At 39.8% G+C, this 20,000-nt stretch overlaps 1 non-coding gene across 1 annotated transcript; it reads left to right on the forward strand.

Moving 5' to 3' along the window:
• On the forward strand, positions 1-72 carry TRNAM-CAU. The gene has a single exon. It is a non-coding gene; the product is annotated as a tRNA-Met (tRNA).
• Positions 73-20,000: the final 19,928 nt, after the last annotated feature.

Genomic DNA, 20,000 nt, shown 5'->3' on the forward strand with positions numbered 1-20,000 from the left:
ATCAGAGTGGCGCAGCGGAAGCGTGGTGGGCCCATAACCCACAGGTCCCAGGATCGAAACCTGGCTCTGATAAATTCTAAATGCTTTTTTTTCGGCTTCCGAAGTAACTTGTAAGCGTAACGAGACGGCCCATTGACTCTAGGCCCATTAACTTTGAAGAACGTAGAAGAATATGTAAACTTAATTTACCAAATGTCATTATCATTTTATGGATATATAAATAAATTCTAAAACTTTATATTTTATTTGAAAATATATACAAATAACTATTTCAACTATGTTAAGAGGTTAATGACAAATACTTTATATTGAATTAAAAAATTCACAAAATCAAATTATCATTCATGATCGTGAAGCCTTTTGTCTTAGTTAATCACTTATTGCAATTATTAATTAATTATACATTCAATTAACTTATAAGCACTAGACTAACTAACTATTTAGAAGTCCACAATTAACATAGAAGATTAAACAAATATTCAATAATCTCAATAATTCATCTTTTGTTTTTTTTTAATTAAGCTCTCGTCTTCTATAATTATTTTATATGACAATGACACAATGGATCTTATAAAATTGCCGACGGCTAATAATTATTTTAAGATTGATATCGTCAAGATTCATGTAGCAACAACATAGATGTTTTTCACATGCCCATGAACAATATAATGAGAGATGCCTTTACGTAACACTTATTCATAGTTTAGATTAGAATGGATGCTTGAGTTAGACCCAAGTTATAAGATCCTTTGGCGATATGCCCCCATCGAACACCATATAATTAATTTTTAATTGCCTCTATCACCTTAAGGATCTGTTTGGCTTAATATGATATGTTAAACAAATCCAAATGGTTTGATCCTATAGATTGTGTCGGCGGGTAAAGTAACAAAACTCGATATTATTAATTAGAAGAAGCACACTTTTTACTTGGAGTCACATAAAATATTTTCTCCATAGAGTTTACTTATGTTATAATTAAGTTTGAGATGGACTTCATGTGTCATTTCTAGACCTAAAGAAAAGAATAATTAAATACTTAATCCTCTTGTTGCAAGAAGAGGACATGCATGATTTGATTAATTATGATAATTAATTTGTCATTATGAATCAACCACTCTCATTTTTTTACATGTATAAACTCAAAGAATTGATGAACTAGTTCTTCTAAAGGTTGGACTTGAGCAATGTTTTTTGAATCGAAACCTTTTAAAATCTAATGGAGATAGATTTCTTGCATTGGTGGCGAAATATTAATGATGTAGTTTAGGTGCTTAGGGTTAGTAAGATTGCAAGAGATTCCATCTAATGAGATCGATTAAAAGAATAATATTGTCACTAATATTATAATTAAAGGTAAACTTTGAGAGCAACACCTAGTCTAACTTCACTAGATGATTGATTAACTTTTCCCTTAGGCAACACAACTCTAATTAATGGAGATTATTAATTAAAGTTGACCCTTAAATATACTCCGTGACCTAAAACCCTAAGACCCATAGAGTTATTTCTTTGAGTTACTCTAATATAGTTATTAATTAATTAACAAAGGATCTAGTTAATGGAAAACATCATACTACCCACCAATTGAGGTTGAAAACTTAATTAGGGGAATATATATAATACATGCATTCATGGCCTACATAACAAGTGATATGGCATCTACCAACTTATAGAGATGACAAATCGATATCTAATAATCGATTGTTTTATGGATTCTTGATATTCAACTTTGAAAATAAATAATATTGTGCATACAATAAGTTTCAAATCAAGTGATTTTATAAGTGTTTCGTACGTTTAGGGTTTCAATATTAGAAGACTAGGACTTAGTTAGTGAATATTTGAACCAAGTTAGTTAAATTTCTAATCGAATATTGTCAAAAGGATATAGATAGGGGGCTAAAAGTGAGAGAAAAAGAAAGAAATTAAAGATAGTGAATTTTCAATTATAGGTAGAGAAATTTATATAACAAATGGGCAAAAATTAAAAGAGCATCTTATCCCATCATCCTCCTATAAAGTAACACGCTATTATTGGTGGCAAAAGGTGAATACGCTCGTCCCCAGTGCCTCGCCAGTAACACAGCTATTCTTAAGTACATTGTTCATCGTTATTATTTCAAGTCACACTCATTAAATCCTAAATTGGTCAGCTAGTTGTATAAACAACACAAGTTTGTGTTATTGTGATTACGACTTAGTAGCTATTACCATGGTTATAACAGTTATAGTTTAATAGTTGTTACAACATAGACTTGTCTTGTTCAACAACATTAATATTGTAATAGCTATGAAAATGTCACTAGTATAACTACGATAGTCACTATGAAATCATAACTTGTAGCAGAATTTAATGTGGGTGGCAGAAGATAATAATATTGAATGAGGGTAATTGTGTCATTTTATAGGGAGTTAATGGGCACTAACAGATCTAGAAATTATAATCTACCTGGGCTAATCGGTCAATGATAGGAGTTGTATATATATTAAAAATCCCCCAAGTTGATCGTGGAATTTGATTTGCGGATTTAGGGCTAATTGAATGAACAATTGGCTAAAATCATTAAATATATGAAAAAAATCATAAATATATGGGGTTCTTCTCTAAACCCTAAAATGGATCCCATGCTAAAGCCTAGGTAAACTAACACCTGCCTCCACCCATGTTGATGAGGTGGGACATTCCTTTTATAAAAATAAAAGACAGACACTAATCACCTCACCTTTTTTGGATAAGTAAAAATGAATAAACATAAAATAAGAGTACAATAGACGGACTTAGGAGTGGTTCATGTCTGACATAGTATTAGATCAGAATGCACTCCTATAGACCAGTACACATGAATTTGTACCTTCTAAAAATTTTATCACTATCTAATTGCTTCTCACCAAATAAACTACTATTTCTAACGTTCCATGCAAAGTGTATCAAAGAAGACAAGACAAGATATCTAGCCTTTGTCAACAACCTACTTCCACAATAGTATCTTCCGAAAACTCTCAAATACGTCGTTAGGGAGACATCTCATGTCTCATATGTAGCACCCCTAATTCTCTCCTCCATAGATTTGTAATCGAGAGGCATCCAAAGAATAGATGCTCTTGTATCTCTAGCATCTACTTGCAGAAGGTGAAATGTCGTTCCTCCATATAATCATGTTTGTCTCTAGTGGGAAGATGCCTCTATGCTAGCATCCAAAAGGTACCTATGTGACTCGATTATACATAGGGATTCCACACTGTCTATCCCATGACTTCTTAGGACTAGGATGTCATCCACATTAGCCAGATAAATATTCGACTTTAGACAATTAGCATGTAGTCATGTTGTTGCTCCAAACTCCTATAAAGATGCTATCAATGTGCCCGCTGATGCTAAATCGCCCTGATTGAATCATAGCAAATCATCAGCATAGGCTAAGTGTGCTAATTTGAGGTGGCCACATTAGGGATAGAAACTGAAACTCGATCTGACAGTGCATTGTTGTATCAATCTCCCAAAGATCTCAAATAGATACCAAATAAGTAGAGTGATAATGAGTCTCCCTGTTGTAGTCCTCTTGCACCTCTGAAAACCCCAAATATCCCCTATTAATAGTCAATGAGAAAGATGTAGTAGTCACGCAACCATTATCCATGCTATAAACTTCTTAGGAAACTTTAGATCAATAAGAGCATTATGCAAGAAATCCTAATGTACTAAATCAAAAGCCTTCTAGAGATCATTTTTCATAATACAACTAGGAGAAATGTGATTCCTTTTATATTTTCAAAAAAACTCCTGTGCTAAGTGGATATTATATATAATGAATCTACCTAACACAAAAATTACATGTGACCAAGGTTCTAAAATTCATTAAGCGTTAGTCGAGTGCTAGACCAGTGCCTTGCGCTTAAGACACTTAGGTAGGGACTAGGCACCGTCAGGCAAATTCCATGGTATCAACATAAATTACATAATAAATCACATTCTATAACTTCAACACAATGATATCAAATTTAAAATGAGTACAAAATTATACAACTAATAAAATATCATAAATTAATTCTACTTCTCTATAATTTTTAACAATTTGTTCTTCATCAGACACAAACTTAATATCATTATTGTGATTCTCTTCTTTTTCAAATGCAAAATCATCATAATGAAAATTTCTCACTCTAGAGTTTCTTCGAGGTTGTTCGATGAAATGACGTTTCCAAAGGATGAGGTGTTAGCCAACCTTCAATTCAATCTCATCTAAGTCACTCAATTGAGGAAAGACTCTCCAACAAATTTGTCTTTAAATCGATTTCTCCAGCCTTTTAACTCTCTGATTTCTTAAAAAATATGAGTTTCTTCATTTACTCTGATTTCTCCAGCTCTGGTGAAGATGAAGTTTGGTGCTAGCTAGTAGGGCAAGCCAACAAATCAATTTTCTTGTTAGACTAAAGTTTAGGACTTATAAAACTTGAGTCCAACACAAAAAGGTTACATTTTAAATTTTTTTAATTGGGCTTTAAATTTAAAAACTCAAACTAAAAAAATCAAGAAAACTCTGCACTATTTCTATGATCCTTAGACGATTCGACTGATTAGTCTGCGCCTAGGGCTGCTTAATCCCGCTTAGGCGCCAAGACCGCTTAGATTGACCAACTAGCATGTTTTTGGTTAAGCTGGCTGGCACCTAGGTGGCCTCCTAAGCTTATTTTTAGAACATTGCATGTGACTAATGAAGGATTCCATGAACTACTTTTGAGAATCGAGCTACTAATAACTTGGATATGACCTTATATAACACCAAACAATAGGAAATTGATCAGTAGTCCATCACTTTACAAGCATGTGGTGATTTGGGAACAAGAGCTATCTGTTAATGCAATTAACACTGATAGTCAAACTTAAATTTTGATGAATGATAAATAGTTTAAAGTTATATATTGTATTTTCTAACATGCTTACCAGGTGTGCATGACTAAAAGACTTGATGGGACCTAAAACCAGACTGAAATTCAGTTAGGTCTGGAGGACCTGATAACTAGCACAAGAGGATCATATAGGTTGATATATAGTAGGAAGTCCAATTGGGTATGTGAAACTTAACAACTGGCTGAAATCCAGATGGGGCATCTGACAAGAAGACCTGGTGAGTCAAGGGTTGAGTAAGTCTGCAAATGGTAAGTAAGGTAAGCGCTGAAGGAGAGGTGAGGATGAGCCCTAGTGAGGATGTAGGTGTTGGACCAACTTAGATCCATTTTGAAAGTCTAAATTGAGACCATGACTAGATCTTGATCTTAGTAAACTATAATCTAATTAGTAATTTTATTTTAATAGTGCTAACTCTGTTTTGTATGTTACACTTTATTTTTTGGACTGATGCATTTTGCAAGGTTAAAATCTAAAAATAAGTCTTGGATGAACAAAATGTGAGGTGCCACCAAGCTGACTAGAGGCGCCTTAGTTGAGACTAGAGGTGTCTTAGATAACTGAAGGCACCTCCGCAGAGATAAAGGATGAGATTTCAACAGTTGAAGTTGCCTCATATTAGACTGGAGACACCTCAAGTGAGGTTGAAGGTACCTTCAAGAAGATAAAATGCGTCGATTACACATATGATTGAATTTGAGGTTGGAGGTGCCTTAGTTAAGGATGGAGATACTCTTAACACTTTTTATAAATGATGTTCGACCAGCTTTGGAAGTATAACTCTTACACTAACTCCTGCAATCATTTAAGTTGCTACTCTACAACTATGCTACGCTCGATTGTTGCAGTTAGAATGACACCAACTTCGAGCACGATCTTCAACCACAAAAGTTGGTATAATTTAAAGTTGTACATTCATATTTATTATTTGCATAGGAAAGTGCGAGTGTTATACTTTTCTTAAATCTTGTATTCGATTTTGTGAATAATAGTGAATTACCCGTCAGAAAGGTCCAAATGACCTAGGTCATAGAGTAGGAGTTATTGAAGGCTCTGAACCAAATAAAATTGACCGTGTTCTATTTTTGGTTTAATTCTTTTTGTTTAATCTTATTCCACTATGCTCTCACTTTTAAGTTAAGAAAAAGAAATATTTTTTAATCATGTGATTTGTCCTCCCCTCTCATGTGCATCAATTCTACACTATCAAAGTATAATTTCATCTTCTTAGTAATCTTCCACTGGTGAAAAACTCTATCACTATTGTAGTAAAATCTATCGTCCCTATAATATCTTAAGTATGTTTGAAAAGTTTTGACCTATAGCCTGTTGGTGCGGGAAGCATCTGATGATCGAATCAGAGTTTTGATAATGGTAAAATGATTCAAAGTTAAGGTGTGTTGTTATCTGATATGTTGATTGAGCTTTTCAGGAAAGTTCTAAGTTATACTTAGGCAAAAGTCCTAGCTGCAGTTAGGTAGGTGGAAAACCCTAGGGGGTGATAACCCTAAATCCTAGGGGGTGGTAACCCTAGGCGGAAAGTCTTGGCAGGTCGGAGTCTTCGGGCAGAAATCCTAGGGGGACGTAACCCTAGGTGGAAATCCTGGTGTCGCGAACCAGGTGGAAGTCTGGACTAGTCGTGGAGTGGGCGTCCAACATGAAGATTGGAAGATTCGAGCGTCGAGCAAAAGTCCAGTCGGTCTGGAGAACCAAATTGGCAAAAGGTAACTTCTCCTGAGTGGAGTAGGTGAGGACGCGTTCCCCGGAAGAGGGAACAGTAGGCGTCGGTTCGACCTAGGGTTTCCGGCCGGAAATCCGAAGTCAGAACCGGGCAGTCTGAATACTGTCAATTTATTTACTTATATATTATCTGCTATATTCTAACTCTGTTTTGCAGGAGAACATTTCTAACAATTTCTGTGCAGGGTCAGAATTGACCAGGATTAGTCGATCGAACCGGGTTATCGGTCGACCGAACTCCCAAAGCAGCTGATCAGACTTCCAACGAGTGGACCGGGCTCGAACAGGGGATCGGTCGACCGAACCGGGTTTTCGGTCGACCGAACCGGGGATAAGACTTGACCATATCGAAGCGGGGCGAGCGGATCGGATAAGGAGGAGATCACTTGATCGGTCGACCGAACCAGGGATCGGTCGACCGATCCACCTCGGGTCAAATCTGGTCCTGAGACTTGGGGATCTGGATCAGTCTTACGGAGCCTATAAAAAGGAGCCTCGGGAAGCAGCCTGATAATCAATCTCGAACAGAACAACGGTGCTTTTGAACGCTCTCCGAACGCTTCCACCACGCGCTGCTACTCCGACAACTGACGACCTCATTTCTTCAATTCTTATGTATTGTCGGTATTATTTCTTTATTCAGCACTTGTACTCTTTAATTGTAAAAGAATTTCGGATTGATAGTGATTGCCCATCAAAAGCGATCTTCGATCGTGGGCCTTGGAGTAGGAGTCGCCACAGGCTCCGAACCAAGTAAATACCTTGGTCTTCTGTGTGTGGTTGTTTATTTATTTCCGCTGTGTTTGATCATTTTACCAATATGAAACACGTGAAAGCCACGAGCGCTATTCACCCCCCTCTAGCGCGATCTCGATCCAACAATTGGTATCAGAGCGGGGTCGCTTTGATTTGATGCAACCACCAATCAAGCATTCTTATCGTGGTGATTTCATTTTTTTCGGAGTCGATCGGAATCAGTATTCTTGTCGTCTTCCGATCTTAATTCTTTCATAATCAGATTTATCTCGAAGTTGGTACAACACCACTCGAGATCGCACTTTATTTTTTACTTTTATACCGCACTGCTAATTCAGGATCAAGTCCTGGGACAATCTTTTCGTTTATTTTTTGTGTGCAAGTTTTCAAATGGCCCGACAAGAAGGCTACAGCACAGTCCGCCCCCTGCTCTTCTCCGGCGAAGACTTCGGCTACTGGAAAGGGCGAATGGAGTCGTACCTGCAAACCCATTTCGAAGTCTGGATGATCACCAAGACAGGCCTCGAACTCCCACTTGACGGCACGGGCAAATTAGTATCATACCGGAACTATGACACATCCTTAATAAAGAAAGTAGAGGTGAACACAAAGGTAACCTGCATACTCCAGTGTGGTCTGATAAAGGAGGAACTCAATAGAGTAGGACCATTCTCAAGTGCAAAGGAGCTATGGGAAAAGCTAATCGAACTACATGAGGGCACATCAGAAACCAAGGTAAGTAAGTGAGATCTGCTTTTCAATAAATTATATAATATCAAAATGCAGGAAGGAGAAACAGCAAGCCATCTTCACGCCAGAATTCAAGATTTGCTGAATGGACTCCATGCCATAGGATAGAAAGTGGAGAACAGAGATGTAATAAGGTATGCACTCAACGCCTTTCCTAGGAATACCTTGTGGGCATCCATGGTAGATGCGTACAAGGTATCCAAGGACTTATCTTCAATTAAATTAGACGAATTCTTATCTGAATTTCAATTACATGAGCAAACTAATGCACACCCGGTCGAGAAGGGTATAGCTTTGGTTGCAGGTAGTAGCAGACCACGCGAACCAAGCTCAAAGCGCAGAACCGAACCGGAGTCAGAAGAAGAAACTGACTCAGACGATGAAGACGACGAACTTACGACTGAACTCGTTAAATTAGTAAGGAAACTCTACAAGAAGAAGAAAGGCTTCAACAAGAAGGACCTCAAGAAGGCAATCCAATCCAAGGAGGCTCAACCGAAGTCAAACGTACAATTCGAAGTGACATGCTACGGTTGCAATCAGAAGGGGCACATCAAAGCCAACTGCCCAAATTAAAAGGATGCAAAGAAGCAGCAACGGAGAATGAAGGCTCTGAAGGTGACCTAGGATGAGTCATCCTCGGAAGAATTCGACGACGAAGAACTCGAACAGACGAGTTTTCTCGCAATGATGGCCCGGGACTACATCAATGGATCCGGAAGCGAGGACGAATCGGAGGCTGAGTCCGAGAGAAGCCACGGATCCGTATCCTTTTCTAAAGGGCCTGACCCCGCTGTAAGTATCTCGCAGTTACATAATTTAGTAAATTATTTAATGCAAAAATTAGCAAAATCAAATATTAGGATCAAGTCACTTCTAAAGGAGGTAACAACTTTTAAAGAAGTGACTAACTTCGAATCCTTGCCTAACCCAATTCAGACTGGAAACTCAACTCAAGTCCAAAAACTTGAGGAAGAAAATTCCAGCCTGAAAACTCAAGTCAAGGATTTGAAGAAAATGTTGGAACGGTTTTCTTTGGGCTCCAAGAATCTTGACCTAATTCTTGAAAAACAAAGAACCATTTACAACAGATCTGGATTAGGATTTAAAACTAAAAAGGAATATCGAACCTATCTAACTTTAGTGAATATACCAAATAATAAGATAGTCCAAGCATGGATACCTAACTCTAACTTGGCCAATCAAGTTAGATTTAGTCAATATTAGGTCCCCAAAGATCAAGTACATTACCTTGATAGACCATATCGAGGCTATGATCCAGGGGGAGCCAATAGAAAAACTATCTTAATAAATAAATAAAATTGATTGGTGATTGTTTATTTATTTTACTTGTATTATGCATGCTTAGATTAGGATTGCTTAAGGACCAAGGCGTAATTTACACTTGGTTAGTTAAACCTAGGTGTTTCAAAAGGAAAATTAAATATATATTTTCTTTGAAAGGCTCTGTCTACAGATGAAAGTCGAAGTCACCTGCTACAGATGCAACCAGAAGGGGCACATCAAGGCAAACTGTCCGAACTAGAAAGACGCGTAGAAACTAAGAAAGAAGAAGGCTCTGAAGGCGACTTGGGACGAGTCTTTCTCAGAAGAGTCCGACGATGAAAAACTCGAACAGACGAGTTTCCTTGCAATGGTGGCCCGAGACCAAATTAACGAATCCGGAAGCGAGGATGAATCGGAAGCTGAATCCGAGAGAAGTCACGGATCCGTATTCATTTTCAAAGGGCCTAACTTCTTTGTAAGTACTTCTCGCCTATACAATTTAATTAATTATTTAATACATAAATTAGCTAAATCCAACATTCGGATTAGATCACTTCTAAAGGAGGTAACATCCCTTAAAGAAGTGACCAACTCCGAATCCTTGACTGACTCGATTCAGACTGGAACCTCAACTCAAGTCCAAAAGCTTGAGGAAGATAATTCCAGCCTAAAAATACAAGTCAAGGATTTGAAGATAGCATTGGAACGGTTCACACTGGGTTTCCAGAATCTTGACTTGATTCTTGGAAAACAAAAAGTCGTATACAATCGATCCGGACTAGGGTTTAAAGCTAGAAGAAAGTACCAGTCTTATCTATCGCTTGTTAACAGGCCGAATAGAAAGGTAGTCCAAACATGGGTACCTAAGTCCAACTTGGTCAATCAAGTTGGACTTGGTCAATATTAGATCCCCAAGGATCAAGTACATTACCTTGATAGACCATATCGAGGCTATGATCCAGGGAGAGTCAATAGAAAAACTATCTTAATAAATAAATATAATTGCTTGATGATTGTTATTTTCTACTTTATTTTTATGCATGCTTTGATTAGGCTAGATTAAGGACCTAGACATAATTTACACTTGATTAGTTAATCCTAGGGATTTCAAAAAGAAAATTAAATATATAATTTCTTTGAAAGGCTCTGTCTAGAAGTGGTGGATGATCACATACCCAAGAAGGCCTAGTGCCTTGCCATAGCCTGTGAGTTAATCTTAGAAATGTGTATTTAATTGAATAATTGAAAAACCTAAATCTAACTCAAATGTAAATTAATCCTTAGATATAATCTAAATTAAAGATAGTTATCTCACAAAAATACATAAAGTTCCCTGATTGATAATTTAGAATCGGGTGAGATGGACCTAGGATGAACTTAGTCGAATTTAATTCATCTAATTTAATTTAATCTAATTAATCAACCTTAATTTAATTTAATCAATTTAATAAATTTAACTTAATTAATTTTAATCTTTCAAAATAATTATCTACAAAATTATAATTTTCAAATCATAATAATTTCAAAATCATTATCATTATCTACAAAATTATAATTTTCAATTATTAAAATTTCAATTTTCAAATCATAATAATTTCTAAATTTCAAAATAATTATCTACAAAATTATAATTTTCAAATCATAATAATTTCTAAATTTAAAATCATTAACTACAAAATTATGATTTTCAAATCATAATATTTTCAAAATTCAAAATCATTATAATTTTCAATTATTAAATTTTGAATTTTCAAATCATATAATAATTAATTTTCAAATTATAGTTAATTCAAAATCTTCAAAAATTTAAATGTTTACTCATTTGAAATTCAAACTCACTAAATTTTCAAACTTATCTCAATTTCAAATATTGATAAAAAATTAAATAAAGTTAACTCTGTCTCACACTCACTAATAAGCTGAACATGTTTGATAACCTAAAATAGGTGAGATGGAAATTTACGAAAATCATATGTAACAATTGCTAAGTTTCTGTTAATTTGTATTCTTGGATTCTAGGACCCTAAGAATTTATTAAGGCATTAATCAAGGGTGGTGAAGGAAGTCGAGCTAAGTTTTCTTAAATTTCTTAATACTTCTAAATTTTTAATTTATTTTTAAAATGAAAAGTAAATTATCTACAAAAATTAAGTATTTACTCAAGTATTTTTCAAATCACATACTTAATTAAGTAGTTTTTCAAGAAAATATTTTTTAGTTAAGTTTTTAACTTTAAATCTAAGATTCTATTAAATTTGTCCTTTAGAAAAAGCTTTTATCAAAATTTGTTTTAAGTTAAGTACTTTTTCAAAACCTTAACTTGAATCTAAGTGTTTTATGTTTTGAAGCTAAGTGTTAAAATTCTCAAAGTCTTTTTAAAGATAAGTCTTTTTAAAGCTAAATACTTGACAAAATGATTATTTTCAAAAGTTTAGTTAAGTCTTTGATAAAAATATTTTCAAAACAAAAATTTAACTAAGTTATTTTTTTAAAAAAAGAAAGGGGGGGGATAAGTTTTTTTTTAAAAGCTAAGTATTTTTGTAAGAATTTTTTTTCAAACCCTAATGTTTATTAAAGTCCCTTTCAACTAAGTTTTTAGCTCAGTAATTTTCTGATCCGGTGGTAAGGACGGGGGACCCTCATGGGCGGAGGGTCAAAGACACGTGGAGGTCAACCCCAAGTTCGCGCCGAACGGAAACATGCCGGGCCGAACGGAAGGATGTCGGGCCGAACGGAAGGATGCCGCGCCGAACGGAAGCATGTCGAGCTGGACGGAAGGATGCCGCACCGAACGGAAGCATGCCGGGCCGAACGGAAGGATGCCGGGCCGAACGGAAGGATGCCTCGCCGAACGGAAGGATGCCGGGCCGACCTGACATTCGGCCAGGAGCTTCCCGGGCCGGACAGAAGACAACCCGACCATGGGCGGGTTTCCGACGCTCATAGTGAAAAGGGTCACCTGGCCGAGCGGATAGCCCGCTCGGCCGAAGCATAAAATATCGTTGCTGTGGAACACTCTCAGCCGAGCACCCGGTCGGACCTATGCCTGCCGAGCGGATGAACGCTCGGCTCGGGGAAAAAAGGAGACAAGGACAAGGGGACATTGGGGAACATCATCTTCTGATAGTAGGCATATTTGACGACCATGCCATGCGCAGAATCGTACGACGAAAGGCTCTGCTGTCCCATCAGAGAGGTGCTCAGACTGTAGCAGTATGGTGTCAGGCATGCTCCTCTGGCAAGCCCATACTAAGGTATGGTACAGGACACGTGTATGTCTCGGTAGGTGTGCACAAGCCTCCCCACAGCTCTATATAAGAGCCCTCAGACTTCGCCGGAGGTACAAATTTCTTCATCTTCGGAGCCACTTCATAGTTTTCCTCTTGTCTGACTTGAGCGTCGGAGGGTCGTCGCCGGGAACCCCTTCCCGGTCCGACTTCTTTGCAGGTTTGCCGGAAGTCAGCACAAGTAGCCAGAGATCTACGTCAGCCGGCGGAGAGCGCCACATACCCAGCGTTCGTTAATTCAGCGACTCGGACATGATCAATTTGGCGCCGTCTGTGGGAACACACCTGCATCCGAGCGGAAGAGATGAACGAAGCTGGACGACAACACACCGTAATGCTCTCCCAGAAGGAGCTCGACGCTCTAATCGAGGCAAGAGCAGCTAAGCTTGTGGAGCAACAAAGACAAAAGGCGCACGCCGAACGGATGGAGCAACAAGCGATGTCAGCGTCAGGTGGCCGAGCGGAAGCACCGCCTGCCACGGTTCCATTTTCATCGGGCCCCTTCAAAGTCATCTAAAAGCTCTGCTCGGGTGCCTATTATCTGGAAGATGAAGACGGACGGCAACTAGATCGACCATGGAGTGCGAACCACCTCCAGCCTTACCAAGCGGGGTGAAAGGTGCGCCAATGTACTGTATGTTGCATATTTTCTGTTCGGCTGTGTACTTGAAATGCAGGAATAAAAGATCGGAAAATTAGAACTAAGTATAGGGCATCGCCAGCCGAATCGGAAGACCGTCGAGCTCCGACGTTAAAAATCGAAAGTGGGGCCGACGACTATAAACCCTCCGAGCGGAAGACCATCGAGCTCCGACGTTAAAAATCGAGTCGGGCCGGCGACTATAAACCCTTTGAGCGGAAGACCGTCGAGCTCCGACGTTAAATATCGAGTCGAGCCGGCGACTATAAACCCTCCGAGCGGAAGACCGTTGAGCTCCGACGAGTCGTACTGGCGACTTTAAACCCTCCGAGAGGAAGACCGTCGAGCTCCGACGTTAAAAATCGAGAGTCGTGCCGGTGACTATAAACACTCCGAGCGGAAGACCGTCGAGCTCCGACGTTAAATATCGAGAGTCGAGCCGGCGACTATAAACCCTCCGAGCGGAAGACCGTCGAGCTCCGACGTTAAAAATCGAGAGTCGAGCCGGAGACTATAAACCCTCTGAGCGAAAGACCGTCGAGCTCCGACATTAAATATCGAGAGTCGTGCCGGCGACTATAAACCCTCCGAACGGAAGACCGTCGAGCTCCGACGTTAAATATCGAGAGTCGAGCCGGCGACTATAAACCCTCCGAGCGGAAGACCGTCGAGCTCCGACGTTAAAAATCGAGTCGGGTCGGCGACTATAAACCCTCCGAGCGGAAGACCGTCGAGCTCCGACGTTAAAAATCGAGTCGGGTCGGCGACTATAAACCCTCTGAGCGGAAGACCGTCGAGCTCCGACGTTAAATATCGACTCGAGCCGGCGACTATAAACCCTCCGAGCGGAAGACCGTCGAGCTCCGACGTTAAATATCGAGTCGTGCCGGCGACTTTAAACCCTTCGAGCGGAAGACCGTCGAGCTCCGACGTTAAAAATCGAGAGTTGTGCCGGCGACTATAAACACTCTGAGCGGAAGACCGTCGAGCTCCAACGTTAAAAATCGAGAGTCGAGCCGGCGACTATAAACACTCCAAGCCGAAGACCGTCGAGCTCCGACGTTAAAAATCGAGAGTTGTGCCGGCGACTATAAACCCTCCGGCTGGAAGACTGTCGAGCTCCGACGTTAAAAATCGAGAGTTGCGCCGGCGACTATAAACCCTCCGGCCGGAAGACCGTCGAGCTCCGACGTTAAATATCGAGAGTCGCGTCGGCGACTATAAACCCTCCGGCCGGAAGTAATGTTGTTTAGCGGTAATTCCAGTTAAAGTCATGCATGTATTCAACTAAGCGAGTCCGGCGGACCAAGTGTGCAAGCGGACGGGTTACCAAGAGTACCTTGTAAACATCTGACGAAAATCCCATTTGCGAAACGAGATATATTCAGCCGAGCGGACTAGCTATACAAAATACTTTGTGAGAAATCCCTTGCAAAACGCAAGAGAGGTGGGATGAGAGGCGATTAACGAGGAGAAGCGGATGATGGTTTCTTGGATGCACCGCTCGGCACTACGGGCGTCTAGTCAGTCGGACTATGCGCCTCCTTCGACTAGACTTGAAGGGGAGGCATGTGATCCGGTGGTAAGGACGGGGGACCCTCATGGGCGGAGGGTCAAAGACACGTGGAGGTCAACCCCAAGTTCGCGCCGAACGGAAGCATGCCGGGCCGAACGGAAGGATGCCGCGCCGAACGGAAGCATGCCGAGCCGGACGGAAGGATGCCGTGCCGAACGGAAGCATGCCGGGCCGAACGGAAAGATGCCGCGCCGAACGAAAGCATGCCGGCCGAACGGAAGGATGCCGGGCCGACCTGACATTCGGCCAGGAGCTTCCCGAGCCGGACAGAAGACAACCCGACCATGGGCGGGTTTCCGACGCTCATAGTGAAAAGGGTCACCTGGCCGAGCGGATAGCTCGCTCGGCCGAAGCATAAAATATCGTTACTGTGGAACACTCTCAGCCGAGCACCCGGTCGGACCTATGCCTGCCGAGCGGATGAACGCTCGGCTCGGGGAAAAAAGGAGACAAGGACAAGGGGACATTGGGGAACATCATCTTCTGATAGTAGGCATATTTGACGACTAGGCCATGCGCAGAATCGTACGACGGAAGGCTCTGCTGTCCTATCAGAGAGGTGCTCAGACTGTAGCAGTATAGTGTCAGGCATGCTCCTCTGGCAAGCCCATACTAAGGTATGGTACAGGACACGTGTATGCCTCGGTAGGTGTGCACAAGCCTCCCCACAGCTCTATATAAGAGCCCTCAGACTTCGTCGGAGGTACAAATTTCTTCATCTTCGGAGCCACTTCATAGTTTTCCTCTTGCCTGACTTGAGCGTCGGAGGGTCGTCGCCGGGAACCCCTTCCCGGCCCGACTTCTTTGCAGGTTCGCCGAAAGTCAGCACAAGTAGTCGGAGATCTACGTCAGCCGGCGGAGAGCGCCACATACCCAGCGTTCGTTGATTCAGCGACTCGGACAGGATCATTTTCAAAACTAAATATTAAATTAAAATATTTTCTAAACTTAGCTATTTAGCAAGGTGTTTTATCAACACAACCATTTTAAAGCTGAAAATTTAGCTAAGTTTATTTTTCAAAAAAGATACAAAACTTGTGTTTATCTAAGTTTTTGTTGAAAAAGTTAAATATTTTTTCAAAGCATTTCTAAAGTAGCTAAGCATTTTTAAAACTAAATTCAGCTAAATGCTACTCTTCAGGGGGAGCTTAGAATTACATAGAATATTTTTCTATTTTTTCTCTCTACCTATTCTTTTTGATTTATGTTAAAGGGGGAGAGAAAAATTAAAGTTAATAAGAAGTTAAGTAAATTAAGAATTTAAACATAAGGAGGAGCATAAATTTTTACATTAATGCTCATGTCTAAATTTCTTATTTACTATTATATTTTTACTTAACTTTGAACTGTGTTGCCATAATCAAAAAGGGGGAGATTGTTGGTGCAGGAAGCATTCGATAATCGAACCTGTGTTTTGATTATGTCAAAGTGTTCAAAGTTAAGTTGTCTTGTTATCTAACATGTATGAATGAGGTTGCAGGAAAGTCTTAACTGCGGTTAGGCAGGTGGAAAACCCTAAGGGGCGGTAACCTTAGGTCCTAGGGGGTGGTAACCCTAGGTGGAGGAAAACTCTAAGGGGCGGCAACCTTAGGTCCTAGGAGGTGGTAACTCTAGGTGGTAGAAATTAAATCCTAAGGGGGGGGGGGTAACCTTAGGTCCTAGGGGGAGGTAATCCTAGATGACGGAAATCCCTAGGGGGTGGTAACCCTAGGTAGAAAGTCCAGTCGGTCTCGAGGACCGGACTGACATCAGGTATGCTCTCCTGAGTTGAATAGGTGAGGATGCATTCCTGCGGAGGGAACAGTAGGCGTCGGTTCGACCTAGGGTTTCTAGTCGGAAATCCGAAGTCAGAACCGGACAGTCCGGTGACTGTCATACATTTGTTTTTATGCTATTATTATGTGCTAACTTTATTTTGTAGGATATGTTGTTGTATTGTGAACTAACATGTCTTGCATGGTCAAAAGAGCAAAGTTTACCTCGAGTGAACAGTACCCGAGGCGCCCTCATGGAGCTTGGAGGCGCCTCGGGTGCAAAGGGGCAGAGGTGCACACAACGGAGCTGGAGGCACCCTCATGGAGGCTTGAGGCGCCTTGAACAGCCTTAAAGGTGCCCTGAAGGAGCATGGAGGCACCTTCAAGTGGATAAGCGACGAAGGAGTCTGGGCTTATCTGCGTGACTGACTTGGCTGTGATGGAGGCACCCTCAAGGGGCTTTGAGGTGCCTTCAACAACCCTTTTATAGAGGTCTCGACCAGCAGCTTATAACAACGACTTCCAAACAATCCTTCTTCCGTGTGTTGTGAACGAGACGATCCATAACAGCTGTAGCAACACCCCCGACGACTAGGAGCTTCAAACTTAGTATTTTTGTTGTCGGTATAACTTATTTATTGCATTTCTTGTACTTCATCGTTGTATATTTACGAACTTATAGTGATTGCCTAAAGTAAATGCTTAACGAGTGTGAGCCTTAGAGTAGGAGTCACCCAAGGCTCCGAACCAAGTAAAAATACTTGGGTATTCTTGTGTGTGTTTCATTTGTTATTCCGCTGCATTACTCGAACGTTTTCGAATTCTATAAGTGAAAGCCACGAGCGCTATTCACCACCCCCCTAGCGCTTTTCGATCTAACACCAATCAACTGTAAAAGTACCAGTTAACTGGTAGCTGCAGACTGGGAGAACAAAATGTCTCTGTTCGTTCTCATTTAACTGATCAATTAACTGGACCAATTGACTGTCATAACCATCAGTCGACTGGTCCCAATTACACACTCTCACTCATCCTCTCCAAAGTTTCCCTTGAAGTCTTCTTTCTCAGCCTTCGTCCCTCGGATGCACTCAAGCCGTAGCTCTTTTTCGTGTCATCCTTTATGTTGCCTTGAAGTCTGCTTCCTTCGGCTTCACTCAGTTACTCCTTGTCCACGGTCCCTCGGATGCACCATCCTTCACCAATCTTTAAGGACCTGAGCCATAAGATGAGACTTTCTAAGCTTGTGTGTTTCACCAAGTCCTGCATGACTTAAGTACATATTAAAACCAATATGAAACCTAACTTAAACTCTTTGACACACACATCAAAACAATGATTGTACCCAATCAATCGTAGGTTGATTGCACCAACACTCTGCACCGAGCCTGAGGGTGTAGTTAAGAAACCTTGACACTTGACACCATCCATATAATAGTGAAATAAAGAAACATTCTCAACTTTTATATGTGATCTTTGGGATTTGTAGTACCATTATATTCTTTGATCTACAACACCCAAAAATATCTTAGCAACTCATCCTGGAGGATATCCCTTGAAAACGAATGGCCTCGAAGAGCTTTCATTCCATTAGATTTGAGGTCCTTTTTGCTTGTAAAATCTTGATGAGGGGTTTCACCTAAAGATTCTACAGAATGTTCTCTCGTGACAGACTTATTAATCGGTATGGAAGAAGCAATTTGCGGCATTCCCGTAGGCCAAGGTACCCTCTGGTATGACTGTGTTGCTTCAACTGACCAAGGATGCAATTTGGTTGAGGGATTGATCGTTGGTGGAGGATGCGAGGGTTGTCCCTTTAACACTGCTTACATTGTCGTCGCTACTGATTTGTCAAAATCCTTTGTTGCTATGGCGATGACATTAGGTCTTTTAGTATTATTCATCTTAATGTTTCAATTTAGGTCTTTAACTTAGTGGTTCCACAGACGGTGTCAATTTAATTTTGCTCATGAATATCGATGAGTGAATCACTGGTGAATTAGCTTTGTTGCCAACTTAATCGTTAATCATTGGATGACAATGAGAACGATATGGTTTTACGAGCCTAGATGACAGCAAAACTGGAGAAAAAGAGGTTGAAATGATGGTCAGGGGTTTCCCAATGCAGCCACTCTGGCGCTTAAGTTAGAGGATGGAGGAGGAAAAGAACAATATTAGGGTTTTGATATATGTAGGTGTGTGTGTACCTTGAATGTCGGATAGTGCTACCTTTTATAGAGAGACTACAATTTTTTTTCTTTCATTACGATATTTACATTATCATGATTTAATTCCTTAAATAATGTCAGACTTATTCATACCACTATCTTTTTCTCGAAATAATCTAAGATTTATGCAAGGATTATTCTTTTCTTGAAATTATTAGAGATTTGTGCGATGATTATTCTTTTCCTAAAATGGTCATGCATTCTGATGTGCATTGCCAAGGAGCCGAGATGCCAAGGGGTGGGGTGTCAACTCGACTTCTCTGTTGGAATCGTTATCTCAACAAAGGTTTCCAATATTCTTTTATCCATGTGACGCTCATTAATTATCCTCTAGATCATCCATATATATATATATATATATATATATATATGCACAACTAAAGCGCCTGAAATATACGTAGGAGCCTCAATTGTAAAATCTATCTTTTTCATGTTGATTTTTACTAAGGTGTCTCGAATTGATTCATATGCCTTAGTATAGGTACAAATTCTTTTTTTTTTGTTTATTTTTTTTTTAGTTTATGAGTTAAACCAATTAAATTTTATTTTTAGAATTTAGAAGTTGAGTTATAGTGTTCAAGTTTAAAAAAAAATAGATGCTCACAAGGTGTATATAGTATTTAGGGTGTGTATTTTTTTAAAGCTTTATGGTTATGATTTAAAATTTGGGATCTAAGGTTTAGTATTTAGGATATAGTGTTTAAGATGTATATATAATTTTTAAATTTTTTTAGAGTTTAGAATTTAAAATTTGGTATATAATTTTTAGGACGGTAGAATTTAAAGAACTTAGAATTTAAAAAAAGGTTATGCTAAACTAATGCTCGAGACACCTAGATTAATTCCAGGCGCCTCGAGCACCTGTTGTGCATCGACGCGAATGAATAATCGTCTAACGTATCAATCATATAAATAGCTTGTACTCCCTTATCTTGCACACTCCTGAACGATTTTCATAAATCCGGATGCCCTCTTAGATGTCCCAATTATCAAAAGTGAATCAAGGAGGGGGTTTCGGGCATATGGAACTATGTATATATATAATATTTTCTTAAGTGTGATTGTAAATGCACCAA

This window comes from Zingiber officinale, chromosome 9B (assembly GCF_018446385.1).
Source record: "Zingiber officinale cultivar Zhangliang chromosome 9B, Zo_v1.1, whole genome shotgun sequence".
NCBI classification, from domain to species: Eukaryota; Viridiplantae; Streptophyta; class Magnoliopsida; order Zingiberales; family Zingiberaceae; genus Zingiber; species Zingiber officinale.